General features: G+C 39.6%; 1 protein-coding gene across 7 annotated transcripts in view; it reads left to right on the forward strand.

Moving 5' to 3' along the window:
* BBX (BBX high mobility group box domain containing) overlaps window positions 1–20,186 on the forward strand; it is a 294,477-nt gene that overhangs the window by 64,628 nt on the left and 209,663 nt on the right. Inside the window, exon 1 of one of the 7 annotated variants that reach the window (XM_049858246.1) lies at window positions 6,081–6,583. The exons of the other annotated variants lie outside the window; for them this stretch is intronic. The gene's annotated coding sequence lies outside the window, so the exon portion shown is untranslated. Of the gene's footprint in view, window positions 1–6,080; window positions 6,584–20,186 lie in introns of those variants that run through there. 7 annotated transcript variants of the gene reach the window in all.

The raw sequence follows: 20,186 nt of genomic DNA on the forward strand, positions 1-20,186 counted from the left end.
CAGCTGCTAGTCAAAAGGTTGGGGGTTCAGAATTGCCAGAGGCACTTCAGAAGAAAGACTTGTCAGTCTACTTCTGAAAAATTAGCCATTTAAAACCCTCTGGAGCACGGTTCTACTCTGACACGCATGGGGTTGTCATGAGTCCAGATCCACTGGACGGCAACAGCTTTTAAGGAGATAGGCTTCTTTCTAGCGTGAGCTCTGTGGAAAGGAAACCTTGGTCCAAAAACAAGCTTCAAAATGTTCATCTTTCCTTCAGTGTTTTTGAGTGCATGACAGTGTATTAGGTGTTGGGGGACAAAGATGAACAAAACATGGGTCCTCTTCTCTGGGATTGCACACCGTAATAGAAAAACCAGGTTTGTAATCACAGCTGGGAGTCTTCCCTGCTCAGTAGTGGCACACGTATATAGAATGGTCAGGAGCACATAGGCTGTAGCCTGAGTGCCTGGGAGAAACAACACACTGTGATTTCCCTTAATCACTTTAAGTGGAAATAACAGGCTTTGGATTTTAAACAGAAGCCGTACAGAAAAATAACGTGGATTAAAAGCCCAGAACACAGTTAGTCAAAGGAACCAAGAAAGACCATTGCACTCACATATGATTAAGATTTGCCAAAGGAATAGAATTGCAGTTTGCTAGTTGAGACTGACGTTTGTTGGGCCCTGATACTTCCAGAGCAAATGCTTTTAGTTGTGCCTGTATCAGGTCATCAATGAGGGTTGATTAAAATGACCACATTTTTCACCAGGGTCACATAGCAATTACTAAGTAGACAGGAGTAGACCCCAAATTATATCACAGGTCAGATTTTAACCATTTTTCTTTTTAGTATTCCTTTAGATACCTGGTAAAATTTTACACATTGAAGCTTGTTTATCTTAGGCTAAGTTTCCTTTTCTCCCCCCCCTTCCTCCCCACCTTCCACCCAGTGACTGATTTTTTTCTTTTTATCAGGTTCCCAATCTCAGGCCTCCATTTAGTTTCTCCATTCTGCTGTGTATTATTCCCTTCCAGGAACCAACTTCCTTCTTAACTTCTTCCCTTAAGCCCTTTCTCTGTCAGTCTCAGTTAAATTCTCCGCTCGTAGAGTCTCATCACTAGAGTGCTTCATAGACCCTACTGCCTTCCAGGCTAGCTGTAGAGAATGACCGTCTCCAGTATGATGAAGATGGAGATGATGGCAGTGGTGGTGAGAGTAAAGGCAGTGCCAGAATCGTGATCATTTCCAGAGAGGCAGTGTACTCAGTAAAGAGCGTGAGCCCTGGGACCACACTGCTCTGTCTCGACTACAGCTCTTCCACCTCTTAGTTCTGTAACCCTAGGCAAGGTGCCTCACTGCTGTTACACAAAGTCTTTCTTCATCGATATAACAGGAATGATAATAATAGTATGCTATAGGATTGCGGGGGAAATTAAATGAGTTAAGAAATGCCACAATAAGGGCTCAAAAAATCTTAGTTATAATGTAGTAAACTCAGGTTTGTAACTGGTACGGTATACCATTCTTTTAATTCCACAACAATCTTATAGGTACTGTTATTACCTCTTTTTACCGATGAGGAAATTGAGGCTTAGAAAAGTTTTTTGGACGCAAACCCAGATTCTTGATTGCCCGTCTCTAGACTGAAACATGGCGCTGCGCAGGAATGCTGCCACAGCTTCCCCTGCGGTCTTGGCGGATGATACCAGCAGCTTCACTGGGGCAGGTGGATGTACTAGGGAACCTTTGCTGGACCATCCTTGCGCAAGATCGGGTTCTGGCATTCATCTGGTGCTTTTGTGATCTGGAGCAAGTAACAAATTCTTTTAGGCTCAGTTTTGTAATCAATAACTTGGAAATAATAGGAGTTGTGTAGAGGATCCAATGAGAATGTAATAAAAATAATCACATAATAATTCATGGATGAGGCTAAGGTACCCTGGCTATTCCAGTGTTTAACGTGTGGATATTTTGAATAGAGTTAGTAATATCAGTTAACTTTTTAAAGCCTTATTTCCCATCTGATGCTATTTGAGTTTTATTTGCTGCGTTTTGAAAGTGAAGGTTTCATTTGGTGCTTCTGGGAATGACCTGAGTTTCCAGAGCACTAGACTGGCAAAGAATCAGTAGCTTGGGAACTGAAGCTTTAGACTATCAAACACCATAATAAGCAGGGACAGATTATCCAGTAGACAAGGTAAGCACGGTGCTCACCTTGTTTACTAGATCATCTGTGATGAACAATTTCACATTTTTTCAGCACATCAGATATCCTGCTTCTAGGTGTGGCTTCCCTCTGACTCCCAATCCCACCCCACCTTCCTACAGACTCGAAGCTTCTTTTCAATAAATATATTTAAAGGGGTGGATTATGCAGTAAACAAGGTAAAGGCGGGCTTACTTGTGTTTATTTACTAATCTGTAGTGACCAGTGTCACAAACCCATGTGAAATTGGTCACTACAGATGAATAAGTAAGGACAAGTAAGCCCGTGTTTAGCTTGCTTACTGGGTAATCTGCCTTTGTTAATAAGCAAAAATATTTAGTGATCTGAAAATTAATAAAGGTAACATGGATTTATATGTTAGCAGGTAGGAGGGATATAGCTTTAATACCCAAATCAATGAGGATCCTAACTTTAAAATGTTAGGCTTCTCCTTTCTGTCCAGTCTTCTGTTGTATCAGAACAGACTGAGGTTTTGAATGGAAAACCGTCACATCTGACCGGATACCTGTTGTCGTCTAGGCCATTCCGACTCATGGCGACCCTATGGGACAGAGCAGAACTGCCTCAGAGTTTCCAAGGAGCGGCGGGTGGATTCGAGCTGCTGAGGGTAGCAGCTGAGCTCTTAACCACTGCACTACCAGGGCTCCTCTACTCAGCCATCTGGCGGTATCAGCGATCAGAACCCGTTTGACCTCGGGCAATAAATTACAAACTTGAGGTACTTTTTGGAAGACCCGACCCATAGGCCATTTTTATCAGCATTAAACACACCTAGCTAGCTTATCGTCTGATTTCCAAACCTACGGCAATTAGGATGGAGGGGGCTTCTTGCGGGGACTCCATCGTGAGGCGCCATGGGAGCCTAACCAAAAGGGGGAAAAGCCTCGGAACACAGTCCATTTTCTTTATTAAAGCACGCTCACGTCTGTGAACTCGCCTCACTTGGGTACATAGTTTTAGAGGGTGAGATTAACTTCGTCGTTTCCTTAGGGGACAGAGTTGAGACTCAGTACGTGCCTTGCTCAGGGGCAGGCAGGTTGCGATCTGCGGACGTGTCAGACTCCACAGCCCCCTACCCGCTGGCAGAAACCGAGGCCAATCCCAGGGCCTCAGTGGCCCCGGGCGCCGCCTGAGCCTCCTGATCGCTGGCGCAGATGTCAGGCATGAAGAAAGCTGGCGCCTCGGGAGCGTTAACGACCCCATGTGACAGCGGAACCGCCCCCTAGGCTCAATCTTTGCGAAAACAGATTGCCACATCATTGTCCCATCTTTGTCCCACAGAGCCGCTGGGTGCGTTTGAACCTCTAACCTTTGCCTTAGCAGCCCAGCCTTCACTGTTTCGCCACCAGGGCCCATCCCATAGAGTCTAAAAACCTAAACCGAACCCGTTGCGGGCTACTCGATTCCACTCGTAGCGACCCTATAGGACAGAGAACTGCCCATAGGGCTTCCAAGGAGCGGGTGGTGGATTCCTACTGCCGACCTTTTGGTTAGCGTTCGAGCTCTTAACCACAGCCCAGAAAGTCCTACAGGGCAATTCCACTGTGTCACAGGAGGTCCTAAGTCGAAATCGGTGGACACTCAACAACGACGACAACAACAAGAAGTACGCTGGGAACGCTAAAAAGAGGTGGGAAGGAATGTTTCATTTTGGAAAGATTTTCATCTTTAATAGTTTAAAATTAGGAAACAACAACTGTTTTGCTACCTATTAACTCCAGGTATCTGGAAAACTTATTTGCTCAAAGTAGCTCGATTCTTCAGGGTTCTAGATTGCTACTTTTCACTTTGTAGTGATAGTTGAGAGGTGTTTTGGAATAGAAGAAGGGTGTAGTGTGCTTTATTTAAACTTCTTGCCCCAGTAAAAGAATTTTCAGAGTTATGGATCCCTACCTAATTTATTCATTGAGATTTAAAATTTTTCATTGTAAATGATTTGCTAATGGTATAATTGTCATTGTAAGTACTGACATTTCTTAATAAAGTTGTTATGCCCTTCTTAAATATATCGATTTGAATCAAATAACATGGTTTTATGATACCTACCATTATTTATTTACAAACAACTCTTTAACAGTCTGACATTTTAGAGTGCTGATTTTTTCCTCTTTAAGTCTTACTTTATTACAATTTCCCACTGAATTTTATGTTTATGTGTTAAATTTAAAAATCTATCATCCATCACTCTATTGTACTTGTGTGGCAACAATTTAACTTTCTGTGGCCATAAGGCTCAAAGTGATTTTTTAAAAGCTATTATTTTAGTGATTATTAGTACAAAGTTGATCAGAACAACATGCCTAAATTTTAAATTTTGATAATATTAGGGATAAAAATGAAATTGTATTATTGCTGCTTTTCTTCTAATTAGTTCATACATCAGTGGATAAATATTATTCATTGCAGAATGGGAGTTCGACCTATCTTTTTTAATATAAATACTGTGAAATTTTGTTTACATAAATAAGTTGAAGAGAATGAAAGTATTAATACACTCTTCACTCAGTTTTTCAAATGCCTTCTGGACTGTATTCTAAGTCACAGTTATCTGTCATTTAAAATTATTTTTAATGATTTATCATCTGACAACTCCATTAGGTTCTCTTCCAATTTTATCGCCAGCAAAGAATTGGCAAAGCCACCTGACCGCAAAAGAAGAGTGATTAGGGCCGTTCACTTTTTCACCTCCAGTATTTCTAATCCTCGTTTTTTATCTTACCCAGAGGGTTTTTCCTGCTCCAAGTAAGGCACCCGAATGAGATTTGTGATGGGTGAGCTGTGTGCCTCTATTTTGTAAAGTGGGATTGGAAAAGGGCGGGTGGGGAAGGAGAATTTACTCTTCAGGGGCATTTTTAGGCAGAATTGACTTGCTGTCTGTGAGCCTGCATAAACCTTTGGAAAGTGTCCTGTACTTCCAGGAGCTTGCCTTTCTCAGTTTGAAAACTGTTGTGCTAGTATAGTAAGCAGTTTATTACAGACTCTTAATTTAAAACTTTTTAAAAAAAATCTGCGTGTGTGTGTCCTTTAAACTTAGACCACTCTTGGCCAAGGTAAGTAGTTTATTTCCTTTAGGATAAAGTAGTAGGTCTTAATTGCTTTCACCGTCTGCTTATAGATTGTCCTTCCCGGAGTGTGTGTCTCTACTACCTCCATAAATTCTCCAGACAAGGATTAACCTGAACTGCCTGGAATTTCTTCCCTGTATATCTTTTGCTAACCATACTCACATTTACTATACCTTGGTCAAGCACATACTTTAAATAGCTTAATATAAAGAATTAATTGTACTTTTGAGTAAACATCAAACAACTGACTACAATCAGATTACATTTTGCTCTTGGCTTATTTCTTTTGAGTGTCAGTTCATAAAATTATAACAGTACAGAAGATCTTAGATATAATTTAAACTCTTTTACAGAAAATGAAACTAGAGAGGGGGTCAGCCCGTTGTCCAAGGTCACAGAGGTGGCATAGAAGAGCAGAACCTCTGTCTCCTGACTCGCACTATGGGGCCCTTTCTACTCTACACCTTCTGCTGTCTCTGGCTAAATTGCATTCCTCATTACAAGTCCTACTTAATATTATTTCTCCTGGGGACTGACTAGCTTTTGTCCAGTCAGCATTATTTTTTAAATAGAAAGACATTTACTTTTTCATTGAAGACTTTCTCAAAACAAAAATACTCCTGATCCCCTGGCAAATGTTTTCTGCCACACAGAAGGACAAGGCTAGGCAAGTCTGGGGCCTGCCAACCCCTGGGCAGTGGCACTGGGGTGGGGGGGTGGGGGGATATTAACAGGTCAGAGTAGAGGTGGATTGGCAGAGCAGGGGCTGGTGGGAGGTGGGAAGCTTACATCATTTCCCTGCATCTGGGCTCTGGCGAGGCTGTAAGGCCTCACTTTCCCCTGTGTAACAGTTTAGCAAATTGGCAAAGATTTGTAAAAGAAAGAAAAGGTATGGGAGGATGGATGCTCACCCTGTTCAGAAATCTGTGCCATTAGATGAAACTGTCAATAAGTAACCAGAAGCAGCAGGACTGTCTGTGCTTCGCTCTCCCCCAGCTCAGTTCCTTTCTGCTCCGCCCCATCCCTGCTCTCTCCGCTACTCAGATCAGCTTCCTGCTTCTCACAAAAGCTGCTCTCCTATAAAGCTGGCCTGCTCGCACTGAGAGCATTATATTCATAAGTCTGAAGCAGGTTTCGAGGAAGCATTGTTGGTTTCGTTTGGAGGAGAGGAGGGGAGAAAAGAATTAGAAAAGAAGAAAAGGGGGCTGGCAGAAAAAGCAAAATCATCATGAATTTTGTTGTCACATCGTGCCGGTGTTAAAACCAGCTCTGTAGACTGCCGTACTGAAAACATTTCTGTGAGAGGTACGTGTTTGCAAAATGGAAAGGTGGCTGTTGGCTGTGGAGCAAACTGTCCGTCCAGCAGCTGCTTAGATGGCTGGAAGGTCGTAATTCTTTCTAGTGTTTTGATATGGAAATAGGAATCATTGCTGGAACCGTAGTTCAGTTAACTAGCTAATGGTAAAACTGTGAAATGTGTGCTTCACCGTCACATCAGGACTGACTGCTGAAATGCTAGTTCTGGCTGAATAGTCAAGTCCGTGGTGTTATTCCAGGCTCTTTGGTGGTGGTATCTGTAAACAAGATGATGATCTTTAATACCTCTCTCGTTATTTATGAACCACATGACAGAGATTCGTGAGAGAGACTTCAAGTAGCCTAGAAGAAGCTTCAGATTCATTAGAAGCTTTTTGCATTGACAGATGGCAGAAGTAAAAGGAAACGGTTGATAACTTACTGTAATCTAAAGTGAAAGTTTTAGAGTTTACAGGGAGTGTCCCAACTCGGTGGGAACATCCGAAGGGGCCGCTAAAATTTAGAAGCATAACCCAATACAATTGACTGCTGATCTGTATTAAGGCCAGAAGACTTTTGAACAAATATGGATGTATCTTTTCAAGGGGAAGATTAAGAAATATGTATACATTTTTTATTCACTGATCAGAAAAACAGATGAAGAATGGGAATATAACCAACACTGAAGGAAATGCAGAGAACTGTATATTGGTTAGTAAAAATCCAGGCTATTATAGAAAGTTTTAGAGAATGTTTAAAATAGGAAATACAACAGATACTTTACCATATGTATTGGTAGAGACCATTCAAACTAGAAACTACTTCAGACTGGTGCAGCTTGATTTAAAGAATTATTTTATCATAGAAGAAACTTGAAAACTTTTGAATGTTAAAACCAGAAAAATCAAACCCGTTGCCATTGAGTTGATTGCGACTCGTAGCGACCCTAAAGGACAGAGTAGAACTGCCCCATAGAGTTTCCAAGGAGCGCCTGGCAGATTGAAACTGCTGACCTTTTCTTTAGCAGCCAATATAAATTTAAGAACCTTTCAATTAAATTGTTCATTTACATACAAAGGTGATTTCCATAAGGACAGTAGTTGTTGAAATTTCTTATTCGTGAATAGAATACAGTAGAGATTATAACCTATGTATAACCTGTATCCTTCCCTTTCAGGACCCTGCGTTTAAACATCCTTTCGTCTCGAATATTTGCAAAGAAGGTTTAATCTTCATGGTTGTAGAGGATGGCGTTGAGTTCAACAAGCTAAAATACAGGAGGCTTTAGAGCAGAAAAGATCCAGGCGTCTCCCCAGTAAGAACCCCCTTTACACCACACGGGGAGCCCTGGTGGTACAGTGGTTAAAGTGCTCAGCTGCTAACCAAAAGATTGGCAGTTTGAAGCCACCAGCTACTCTGTGGGAAAATGATGTGGCGATCTGCTTCCATAAAGATTTACAGCCCTGGGGACCCTGTGAGGCAGTTCTGCTCTGTCCTGTAGGGTCTCTGTGAGTCGCACTCAGCTCAGAGGAGTGGGTTTGCTTCTAGCACACACAGACGGGCGGCTACCCTGACTGCATTTACCTTGGTCGTTCTCAAGTATAGCCGCACGTTAGAAGCCCCTTGGGAGCTTTAATGCCTGCCACTGCTCAGGCCCTTCCTGAGAGATTCTGATTTAATTGGTTGGAGGTGGGACCTGGGCATTGATAGTCTTGAAAATATTCCCAGGTGCCTCTAATGTGTAGCCAGAGTTGAAAACAATTGCGTTACCTGAACATCCCTAGTGTTGACGCAGCCCATACCATTTTGGGTACTGTTTGTATCCACACCAAGTCTCCCTCAGTGTGTTCCCTTTGGTGCTCTGGATCTCCAGAGAGGAAGCTTCAACTTGTCTGTCACATAGCAGCTCATCTGATGATATTCCATATCATGTCTCCCCCAAGATTTAGCTATTCCAGGCTAAATAACCCTAGTTCCTTTTAGTCATCAGGACTTGTTTTCTCGGTTTTTCACCATTCCAGCCACTCCCCTTCCTGGAACTGCTCCTGTTTGTTAGTATCACTTTAAATAGGGTGCCCTTAGGACTGAGCCCATCATTCTAGATGTGTGGTGCCGGGCATAGGATGTGAGAAAACAGTGAGGCTGTAATTCTTGATCTGGACACTATACTTCTGTTATTGGTGTCTGTAAGATGATGTTAGCTTTTTTGGCAGTCATGTCACATGTTGACTCATGTTGAGCTTGAAGTCGGCTCAAGCTTAGTTCTTTTTCACATGAACTGCACTTAAGTCAGGCCTCTCCTACCCCATGCTTGTAGAGTATAATTTTATTTTTCCACTGTAGAGCCAGGATTTACATTTACCCTTGTGAAACATAAGAGGAAAAAATGAGAGGAAAACTCAAAGAATCAGTTATTCCGTGTGGGAAGAGTGATATATCCAACGTGAATGCTAGAAATTTATTATATGCATATAACAGCAATTTTAAAGGGTGATATAGACCATTCATTTGAATTCACAGTTAAATTTTATCTTGTTAATTCAGCCCATCTTTCCAGTGTTCCTTCTTGAATTTCAGAATTAATAATCCATTTGACTATACAGCTGTCTTAATGTTTGTATTCAATACTTGGTCAGATGTCTCTCCAAAATCAAAATACATTATATAGCTCTGGCATTCTGAACTACTGGTATAATGGCTTTATTTTAAAACAAAATGTGTAGGATTTGTTATGGCATTCTTCACTAATGACAGAAAGAGAAGAAAATATTTCACAGACATGTACGTGACTGCTAAGATCACGCAGTTCATTACTGCACTGCCAAAGCTAGAACCAAATCCATCTTTGAGTGTTCCCACTCCAGTGATCTTTGTATCAAACTACAAGTTCTGATGCCAGTGTTGTGTGGTATAAGGTGTCAAAGAAAACTGGAAGGAAATAAAGATGTCCATGGATTCTTCACTTTTTTAGGATATTTAGTATTTAACCTCACAGCATTTTAACATATAGCTCAATCTACTCTGAATTTTTTTTGATTTATTTAGTTTTCTGCCCATAGCAACACAACCAACCTTTATTCCTAAGTTTACAGCAGAGAATAATTTTCTTTGGAGTTTGGGCATCCTAGCTCCCCTCGAAGAGTTAGCTATGGCTCCACTACCCTCCTCTCTTTCTCCCTCTCTCTCTCTTTCTCTCTCACACACTCAAAACACATTTGAGTTGATGGCAGAGTAGCATCACTTCCTTTTTAATGAATTTTGCAGATGAAGCTGAGGCACAAGTAGGGAAGGCTTGTTATAGCCATAGTGTGCTTAGGGTGCTTAGTACGTAAAACATTTGATACACAAGACATATTTGATAAATATGTGGATATTTGCCCAGCTTTCTTGAATACTGTTTTCTTCTCCATGTTGGAACTAGATTTTATCTTTCTTTTTCACAAACTTTGCCCGTGGGCACCCACTGCCTTAGCAGTGTTGAAGATGGAGCAGATTTTTTAAGAATACCTATTACTTCAGAAAAGCTCCGGAGATACAGTAAAAGCCCAGGTAACCGGGTTTATTTTTTCTGCTCTTGACTTACAGAAAAATAAACTTCTTTCCTCCCTTTTAAAAAATTGATTTTAAACAATTTAGTTGAAAAAAAAAAAAAAAAAGAGGAGCTTCCAAGGAATGAATTGCCTTGGGTCAGTCTGTATACAACCAGCGCAAATGTCCACAGCTTCCCTGGGTCCAGTGAGAACTGATGTTCACAACAGGGCTGACCCTAATTTGTGTTAAAACCCACAGGCAACAGTAGAATATTTAATTTTGCCCACTGTACTTACTAAAGCAGGAAAGTATACTTTAATACATTTTAGAAAGGTTTTCAGTAACAGTGGTTAAAACAAAAAGGCTTTATAAGTAAATTTAGTCACCAGGATAGGCTACTCCTCAAGCCTTTTGGTTAATACAGGTTTGATTGTATGTGCCGCTTCATACCTTGACTTTATTAACCCGAGGCCGGGGTAGTATCAACAGTAATACCTTGTGAAGCCGTGTTCTCAGAGCATTCCTTACGTCCCTTGCCCTAGTACTCCCAAATGTCTATTTTATGTTTTGTTACAATATTTCACCTTATTTCACTTAATATTCATTGTATTTTGCATGGCCATTCCCCTTACTTGATATCCTGAAATCCATCTTTCATTATTATTTTTATGCTTTGTAATAATTGCTGGGCTGCTAAGCAAAAGGTCGGTTGTTTGAATCTACCAGCTGTTTTACTTCCGTAAAGATTTGTAGCCTTAGAAACCGAATGGGGCAGTTCTACTCTGTCCTGTAGGGTCGCTATGAGTCGGAATTGACAGTGGATAATGTAGTTGTTTAAAAAAAAAAAAAAAAATAGTTTTTAGCTGCCATCAAGTCAGTTCTGGCTCACAGCGACCCTGTGTACGCTGGGTTTAATGATGCTTTTAACCCAGATTGTGGATCCAAGTAAAATGAAATTCTTTACAACATTAATCTTTTCTCCATTTATCATGGCGTTGCTTGTTGGTCCAGTTGTGAGGATTTTTGTTTTCTTTATGTTGAGGGGTAATCCATACTGAAGGCTGTGGTCTTTGATCTTCATCAGTAAGTATTTCAAGTCCTCTTTGCTTTCACTAGAAGGATTTGTCATGATGCAGTATGATACAGGTGGAAACCAGAATGTGGGAGTTTGCGTGCTTTATTGAAGATTATGGTAAGTACAGTGGATAACGTTGTTGTTGTTAGGTGCTGTTGAGTTATTTCCAACTCACAGCGACCCTGTGTGTAACAAAATGAAACACTGCCCAGTCCTGCACCATCTTCAGAATCGTTGCTGTGTTTGAGCCCATTGCTGCAGCCACAGTGTCAATCCATCTCGTTGAGGGTCTTCCTCTTTTTCATTGACCCTCTCCTTTGCCGAGTGTGATGTTTTTCTCCAGGGACTGGTCCCTCCTGATAACATGTCTAAAGTACGTGAGACGAAGTCTCACCATCCTGGCTTCTAAGCATTCTGGCTGTGAAAGGTTTTCAACTAGGGAGTGAGGTATTTAGATTTGCATATTTTAAAGATGAGTCTGGTTGCTACAGGAGGAATGGTGTTGAGGGAGGCATAATTGGGGGTTTGGAAACCAGTCAGTAGGCCTTCGGAATGGTAGTTGAGACCAGGGGATGGGAAGAAGTGGATTGATGGACCACGTACTGAGGAACTTGAATTAGAGGTGTTTTGTGACTGACTGACTGACTAGATACTGGGAAGTGAAGCTGACTTACAACAGCTGGAGCATCTGGGAGCATTGCGTGTAGTGCGAGCTGCTGAAAAAGAGAAACCCCAACAGAAACAGGTCTGGGGGCTCTAGGAAAAAGACGATGCATTTAGATGTATCCCTCTTGGCCCTAAAGTGCCTGTGAGATATCTAGATTGAGATATTTGTTTAAAAGTGAAATAAGTTTGGACCTCGGAAGAAGGAAATAGGTTTGAAATACAAATTTGGCAATTTTTGGCATATAGTAATTGAAGCCTCCAAAGAAATACAACCAAATCGGTTGATTCTGACTCACGACAACCCCATGTGTATCAAAGGAGAACTGCGCTCTGTGGGATTTTCAGTGGCTGAAATGTTGGAAATAGATCGCCGGGCTTTTCTTCCAAGGTGCCTGTGGATGGACTCGAACCTCCAGCCTTTTGGCTAACCTTTTGTTAACCATTTGCATCCCAGGGACTCCACTGGGGTTATAGAGAGGGAATAAAATTTGGCTTATTCACCTTAGCCTGAGACTCTGCAAAAGAGGCAATGAGAACATAAAGGAGAAGCATACACTCTTCACCTGCTTTTTGTTTTTTTTATCAGTAATGCTTTGTAGAAAAATTTTACTAAGCTTTTTATTTTGAGGTAATTGTACATTCACATGCCGTCACCAAAACTAATACAGAGGGAGTCTGTGCACCCTTTACCCAGCTGTCCTGACTGGTAACTTCTCAGTAGACTACAGAACAGCATCAGAAGCAGGACGTTGACGTATATACAGTCAAGATACAGAACATTTCCCTCACCTGGGTGCTTCTTCGCGTTACCCTCCTGTAGCCATATTTCCTTTCTCCCTGCCCTCACCCCTGGAAACTGCTATTCTCTTCTCTATTTCTATAATTTTGCTGTTTTAAGAATATTATAGAAATGAACTAATTTCATATATAACTTTTGATGATTGGCATTTTTTCACTTAGTGTAATTTTTGGAGATTCACCCAAGTCGTTGTATGTATCAATCGTTTGTGCTTTTATTGCTTAGTAGTATTTCATGGCATGGATGTATCAGTTTGTTTAACCATATACCTGTTGAAGAGTATCTGAGCTGTTTTCAGTTTGGGGCTATTATGAATAAAGCTACAGTAAACATTAGTGTACATGTCTTTATGGGAACCTAGGCTTTCACTTCTCTGGGATAAATATTCAGGAGTACAATTGCTGGGTTGTATGGTAGCTGCATGTTCAGTTTTTTCAAGAAACTGCCGTGTGATTTTTCAGAGTGATTGTACCATTTTTACCTGTCTGACCCAGTCTCTCTGTATCTTCAGCATTTGGTTCTATCACTTTTTTTTTTTTTTAAGCTATTCCAGTAGATGTGTTGTTGTTGTGTGCTGGCAAGTCTATTCCGACTCATAGTGCCCCTATAGAGCAGAGTAGAACTGCCCCATAGGTTTCCAAGGAGCCACTGGTGGATTTGAACTGCTGACCTTTTGGTTATCAGCTGTAGCTCTTAACCACGGTGCCACCACGGCTCCAGTAAATGTGTAGTGATATGTAACTGTGGTTACAATTTGTATTTCTGTGATGGCTAATGCAGGAAAAAAAAAAAAATGATATTGAACATTTTCGTGTGCTTATTGGCCATCTGTATATCCTTTACAGTGAAATGTTTATGTCTTTGGCCCATTTTCTAATTGGATTTTTTATTTGCTGATGAGTTTGGTGAGTTTTCTCTGTGTTATGAACATTAGTCCTTTGTTGGATATGTGATTTGCAAGTATTTTCTCCCAGTCCATCTATAGCTTGTCTTTTCATCTTCTTCGCGGAGTCTTTAAGAGAGCCAGAGTTTTAAATTTTGAGAATCTCTAGCAGAATACAAGTTTAAAGTTCTAATAAAATCCGTTTATCAGTTTTTCCTTTCGTGCATGGTGCTTTTGGTGTCAAGCTTAAGAATGCTTTTTCTAGCCTTAGATTTTAAAGATTTTCTCCTGTTGTCTTTCTTAAAAGTTTTATAATGTTATGTTTTACATTTTAGTCTGTGATCCGTTTTGACTCAACTTTTTGTATTGAAGTTCCCTTTTTGCCCATGAATGTTCAGTTGTTCCAGCACCATTTGTTTAAAAAAGCTGTCCTTCCTCCATTGAGTTGCTTTTGTACCTTGGCCCAAAATAAGTTAGGCATGTTAGTGTGGGTCCTCAGCTCTCTGGTTTATTCCACTGACCTATACGTCTGTTCTGCCACCAGCGCTGCCCTTGTGTTTTGTTTGAGCTATCGTAAGTGGTATTGTATTTTATTTTGGTGTCCACATGATCAGTACTAGTATCTAAATATTTTTTAATTTTAGTTGCCACATGTTCATTGCTAGTATATAAAAATACAAATGATTTTTATATGTTTGTCCCGTTTCCTGTGACCTTGCTTAACAGTCTTACTAGTTCTAGAAGTTTTTTTTTGGTAAATTTCTCGGGATTTTCTATGTAGATAATCATGCAGTTTGCAAATAGGAACAATTTTATTTCTTCCCTTATATGATCTATATGCTTATCATTTTCTTGTCTTACCTAATAGCATTGTCTAGAACTTGGAGTACTTTGTGAATAAGAGTGATGAGAATGGACATCCTTAGTGTTTGTCGTATGTCAATAAGTATGTTAGGCTTTTGGGTTTTGGCGGTGCTCTTTATCCAGGTGAAGAATTTCCCCTCTATTCCTAACTTGCTGAGAGTTCTTGTCGTGAATGGTTGTTAAACTTTGTCACATGCTTTTTCTGTATCAATTGATAGGATCATATGATTTTTTTGTCCTCAGCTTTTTAATATGGTGGATTACACTGATTGATTTTTTAGTATTTAGTCATCCTTGCATCCCAGAAACCCTTGCATCTTGAAATGGTATATAATTCTTTTTACATATTGCTGAATTTCGTTTATTCTCATGAGGGATATTGGTGTGTAGTTTTCTGTTTTGGCTTGGTCCTTGTCTGGTTTTGGTATCAGGGTAATATTAGCATTACAGAATGAATTGGGAAATGTTCCCTTCTTTTCTGTTTTCTGAAAGGGATTTATAGAATTGGTGTTAACTCTTTAAACATTTGGTAGAATTCTCCAGTGAAAATGTTTAGATCTGGAGATTTTTTTGAGGGGGGGAGTTTAAATTACAAATTCAATTTCCTTAATAGTTAAAGGGTTACTAAAGTTATCTATTTTATATTGAGTGAGTTGTAGTAGTTTGTGCTTTGTGAGAAATTGCTCCATGTATCTCAGCTGTCAAGTTGATGTGCGTGGAGTTGTTTGTGGTGTTACTTTACTTCCTTTTGATGTTTGCAGGGTTATTGGAAGCCCTGGTGACACAGTGGTTAAGAGCTATGGCTGATAACCAAAAGATTGGCAACCTGAATCCACCAATTACTCCCTGTAAACCCTGTGGGGCAGTTCTGCCGTGTGCTAGAGTCACTATGATTCAGAATCCACTTGACGGCAATGGGTTTTTAATGGGTTATAGTGATATTTCTACTTTCATTCTCAATACTTGTAATTTGTGCTTTCTCTCTAATATTTGCTAGAGATTCGATTTTACTGATTTTTTTCAAAGAACCATTTTTATGTTTGTTTCATTGATTTTTTTTTTTGTATTCTTTTTCTGTTTTCAATTTCACTGATTTCTGCTCTTACCTTTATTATTACCTTACTTCTGCTTTCTTTGAATTTATTTTTCTTTTTTCCAGGTTCTTGAGGTGGAAGTTTAAATTGTTGATTTGTAACATTTTCTCTTCAAATGAAAGCAAGTAGTGCTATAAATTCCCCTCTTAACACTGCATTACCTGTGTCCTACAATTTTTTTGTTGTTTTATGTAATATTTTTCTTTTATTTATTTTTTGGTGGCAGTAAGCACAAGTGAACATTCATCCACTCAACGGTTTTTGAGTATACAGTTCAGTGACATCAGTCATTGCCTTGTGTTACCATTCTCCCTGGCTCTACAGTATTGTTTTATTACGTTAATTTAGACTCCCTGCTCCTTGACATAATCATCCCTGCTTTATTCAAAAAGCTGTCAGTTTGAGCTCATATAGATAGCTCTTTCTAAAAGTGCAGTGTTCAAGGCAAACATTCTTTATTAATTCAGCTGAAGCGTAGTTCAGTTTAATGACAACTTCAAGGGATAGCTTCAGTTCAAGATTTAAAGATTGTTTTCGGGCAACAGATTTGGGGATTCCCCCAGTGTCGATGGCTCCAGTAAGTCTGGTTTTCATAAGAATTTGAAGTCCTGTGCCACAATTTTTCTCCTTTTGATCAAGATCCATCTATTGGGCACTTGATCAAAATGTTCAGTAATGGTAGCTGGGCACCTTCCATTTCTTTTGGTCTCACGGTGAAGGAAATAGTAGTTCGTGGAGGCAGTTAGACTTGCAGTCCATTTCCTTCTCTGATTCCTGGGTCTCTTTCTTCCTCTGCCACTGTAGGTGGATAGAGACCAATTGTATCTTGAGTGGCCGCTAGCAAGATTTTAAGACTCCAGGCACTACTCAGTGAACTGGGAGGTAGAGCAAAAACTCCAAAAAACAGCCTTAAGCCCTTTGGCTGAATAGACCCACAAAAGCAATAACCCCAAACTTTCAACCAAGAAAATAATCCCATGAAGTGTTTAGTTGCACTTTATTTCCTTTTGATGTTTGCAGGGTTATTGGAAGCCCTGGTGACACAGTGGTTAAGAGCTATGGCTGATAACCTAAATAGTATAAAGAAGAGCACGCCCCCACCCCCCCTTTTTTGGGCTGCGTTGTAGTTGTAAAAAAATATAAAACACTTCGTTTGCAATTTCACCCTTTTTTTTTTTCTGGTATATAGCTTAGTGATAACAGCTGCATTAGTCAAGTTGTGTAGCCATTACCCTCAGTTGATGCCGATTTTCCTATCACCATGGGCAAAAATTAACTATTTTCCGGAGAATGATTACCCCTTTCCTTCCCCCCTCCAGCCCCTAGTAACCACTGGTTTCTATATAATTACCAATTCTCGTCATTTCATGTCAGTGAGACCATATAACATTTGTCCCCTTGTGATCGACATCTCTCACTCAGTGTAATGTCCTCAAGGCTCACCCATGTTGTAGCATGTATCGGGACCTCATTTTTCTTTAAGGCTGAGTAGTATTCATTCTATGCACCGCATTTGTTTATCCATTTGTCTGTTGATGGGCATTTGGGTTGTTTCCACCTTTTTGCTATTATGAATAATGCTGCAGTGAACATCAGTGTATGTATGTGTGTTCATGCCATTACTTTTAGGTGCCTAGGGTACATACCTTGGAGTGGAATTGCTGGGTCATATAGTAGTTCCATTTCTAGTGTTTTTGAGTAATCACCACAGTGTTTTCCACAATGGTTGTATCATTTTACATTCCCACCAGCCATGGATAAGGGTTCCCATCTCCTTGCTAATATTTGTTGTTTTCTATTTTTCAGATCATTGCCTTTCTAGCAGGGGTAAGGTGGTATCTCATTGTGATTTTGATTTCTGTCTCTAATGGCTAGTGAGGATGAGCATCTTTTCATGTGTTAGTTGATTGCTTGAATATCCTCTTTGGTGATGTGTCTGTTCATGGCCTTTTCTCATTGTTTGATATGTCTTTTTATTGTTAAGTTGTAGAAAGTTTTATATATTTTGGATATCAGACCCTTGTCAGATATATTATTCCCAAAGATTTTTTCACAGTCTGTAGGTTGTCCTTTTACTCTTGATAAAGCCGTTTGATGAACATATGTATTTAATTTTTATGAGGTCCCTCTTACCTGTTTTGTCTTCTGTCGCTCATGCATTTGTAGTTGCATTTGATTGTCTGTCATTAAAAGACTAGGTCCCATAGTTTCGCCCCTAAGCTTTCTTCCAAAACCTTTAGAGTTCTGGCTTTAACTTTTAGGTCCTTGATCCATTTTGAATTAGTGTTTGTGCGTCCCACACATTTTTTATAGATTTTAATTTTTACTCAGTTCAATGTTTTTTAAATTTTCCTTAAGACTTTTAACCCATGGATTACTTATAAGTGTGTATTTTTTAGTTTCTAAGTGCTTGGGAATTTTCCTGTTACCTTTCTGTTATTGATCTCCAGTTTAACTGTATGTGGTCAGAGAACACACTGTTTTCAATTCTTTAAAATTTGTAGGATATTGTCTATCTTGTTATGTGTTCCTTTGGGGCTTGAAATGGAATGTGTATTCTACTGTTTTTGGGTGAAGTGTTCTGTAAATGTTGAGTAGATCCTGTTGGTTAATGGTGGTGTCGAGTTCTTGTATGTCATTTCTGATTTTCTATCTAGTTGTTCTGTCAGTTGCTGAGAGAGATGTTTTGTTTCCCACCATAATTATGGAATTGTCTATTTCTCTTTTCAGTTATATAGGTTTTACTTCACATATTTTGCAGCTCTGGTGCTTGGTGGAAGTCTAGATTTCACACTTGGCCTTAGCTGGTATTGATGGGGGTAGGGCTTCAGCTTTTTCTGTGGTGTTTGTCTTATGTAGAGCAGTTATTGTCTAAAAGTTTTCTGTTTTGTCAAGTTGCTCCTTTCCTGGTCCTTCAGCTGGGGAGAGCAGTTTTTTGTAGGGACTGTTTTTGGTGTGTGCCATTGGTATTTCTGGGTTGCCAGCTTCTTTAGATCCAAGTCTGGGATATATATAAAGAAAACACAGGGAACTCATTACTTTGTTGTTCCTTGGTCCTGAGTTCTCTAGCTGGCCTGCCTTCTTTTTACCTTTCAGTCATTTTAGGTTTGTTTTATATATAATATCCAGGATTTATAGTTATACTTAGTGGAAGGAAAAGGGAAAAATACGTCTATTCCATCTTCCTGTAAGTCAAAGTCTCTCTCTCACCTGCTTTTTAATGTGGCAGGGAAAACAGAAACACTGCATAGATGTTATTATGGGAAACGTAGCTTAGAATTTCCAGGCAGAATAATTTAATATTGGAATGAGTCTTCCAAAGGCAGAGAGATTCTTATCTCAGGTAATTTAGATATGGTTCGGCTTGAAGACCTGAGTTGTTGCCTGGTGACTGACAGTGCCACAGTGTCCTTTGATTTTCTTTCCATGTGCTGTTTTGATCTTGGTTTTGTATATACAGTAGAGAAGGAAGCATGTTGGGTAGGATTATACCTTTGTAAGTCATTCTCAGCCCTGATTCAGTTTAATTGATTACACTGCCCTTCATTGCAATAGACTATAAATGCCCTGTTAGGGTATGATTTTTCTATTGGTTAATACAAATTATCCCTCATAAATGTTATTATTCATAAACCTAATTTATTTTTTCTGGGTTGTTTTTGTTTTAAAGTTTGGGCTTTTTATAACTTTATTTTTTTTTAATCAACTTACAGTAAAATTGGCTTTTATAACATGTATAGATTTTGTGTACATTTCTATGTTAAAACTTAGAAAAGTTCCATCGCCCCAAAAAACTACCTCGTGCTATCCATTTGTAGTTACACCCTCCTCCTAGCTCCAGCCCCTGAAACTACTCTGTTTTTCATCACTATAGTTTTGTCTTTTGGAGAATGTCATTTAATGGAATCATATGAGATTGGCTTCTTTCACTTCACATAATGCCTGAGATTCATCCAAGTTTTTGCTTGTATCAATAATTCGTTCTTTTTTTCTGCTGAGCAGTATCTTGTTATATACATATGTGTATGTATATATCTCACAGTTTATCTTGTCACTCGTTGGATTGTTTCCAATTTTTGGCAATTATCAATAAAGCTACTATAAACATTTACGTACTGGTTTTTATGTGAACATAAGTTTTCATTATGCTTATGTAAGAAATTACCAAGCTCTTTTCCAGAATGACTGTATCATTTTGTACCCCACCTTTAACTTCTTTCTCATTTCCATCCTTTTCAAGAACATTTACTTCTTGGAGTATTTTTATGGTAGATTCTTTAAAGTCTTTGTCAGCTAATTTCACCATGTGTGTCATCTCAGCATTAGCATTGTCTTTTTCCATGCAAGTTGATATTTTCCTATCTCTTTGTGTGCTGAATAATTTTGGATTTTATCCTGGACATTTTGATTATTGTGTAATGAGACTTTGCATTTTGTTTAAATCTTATAGAAAGTATTGATATTTTTTGTTTTAATAGGCAGTTTACCGAGTTAGTTTCAGGCCACAGGTTCCAGCCAGCTCTGTGAGTTCTGGTTCCTGTGCCTGTTTGATTTCCAGGCCTTTTTAGTGCTCTGGGTCGGAATCGACTCCATGGCAGTGGGTTTGGTTTTTGGTTTTTTTAGCGCTACTTTTTTTGGAGCTGTCCCAGTGATGCGCCACCCAGTGGCCAGTCCAGGAATTGGCCTGTGCTCTATCCTGT

Source organism: Elephas maximus, chromosome 18 (assembly GCF_024166365.1).
Source record: "Elephas maximus indicus isolate mEleMax1 chromosome 18, mEleMax1 primary haplotype, whole genome shotgun sequence".
Lineage (NCBI taxonomy): Eukaryota > Metazoa > Chordata > Mammalia > Proboscidea > Elephantidae > Elephas > Elephas maximus.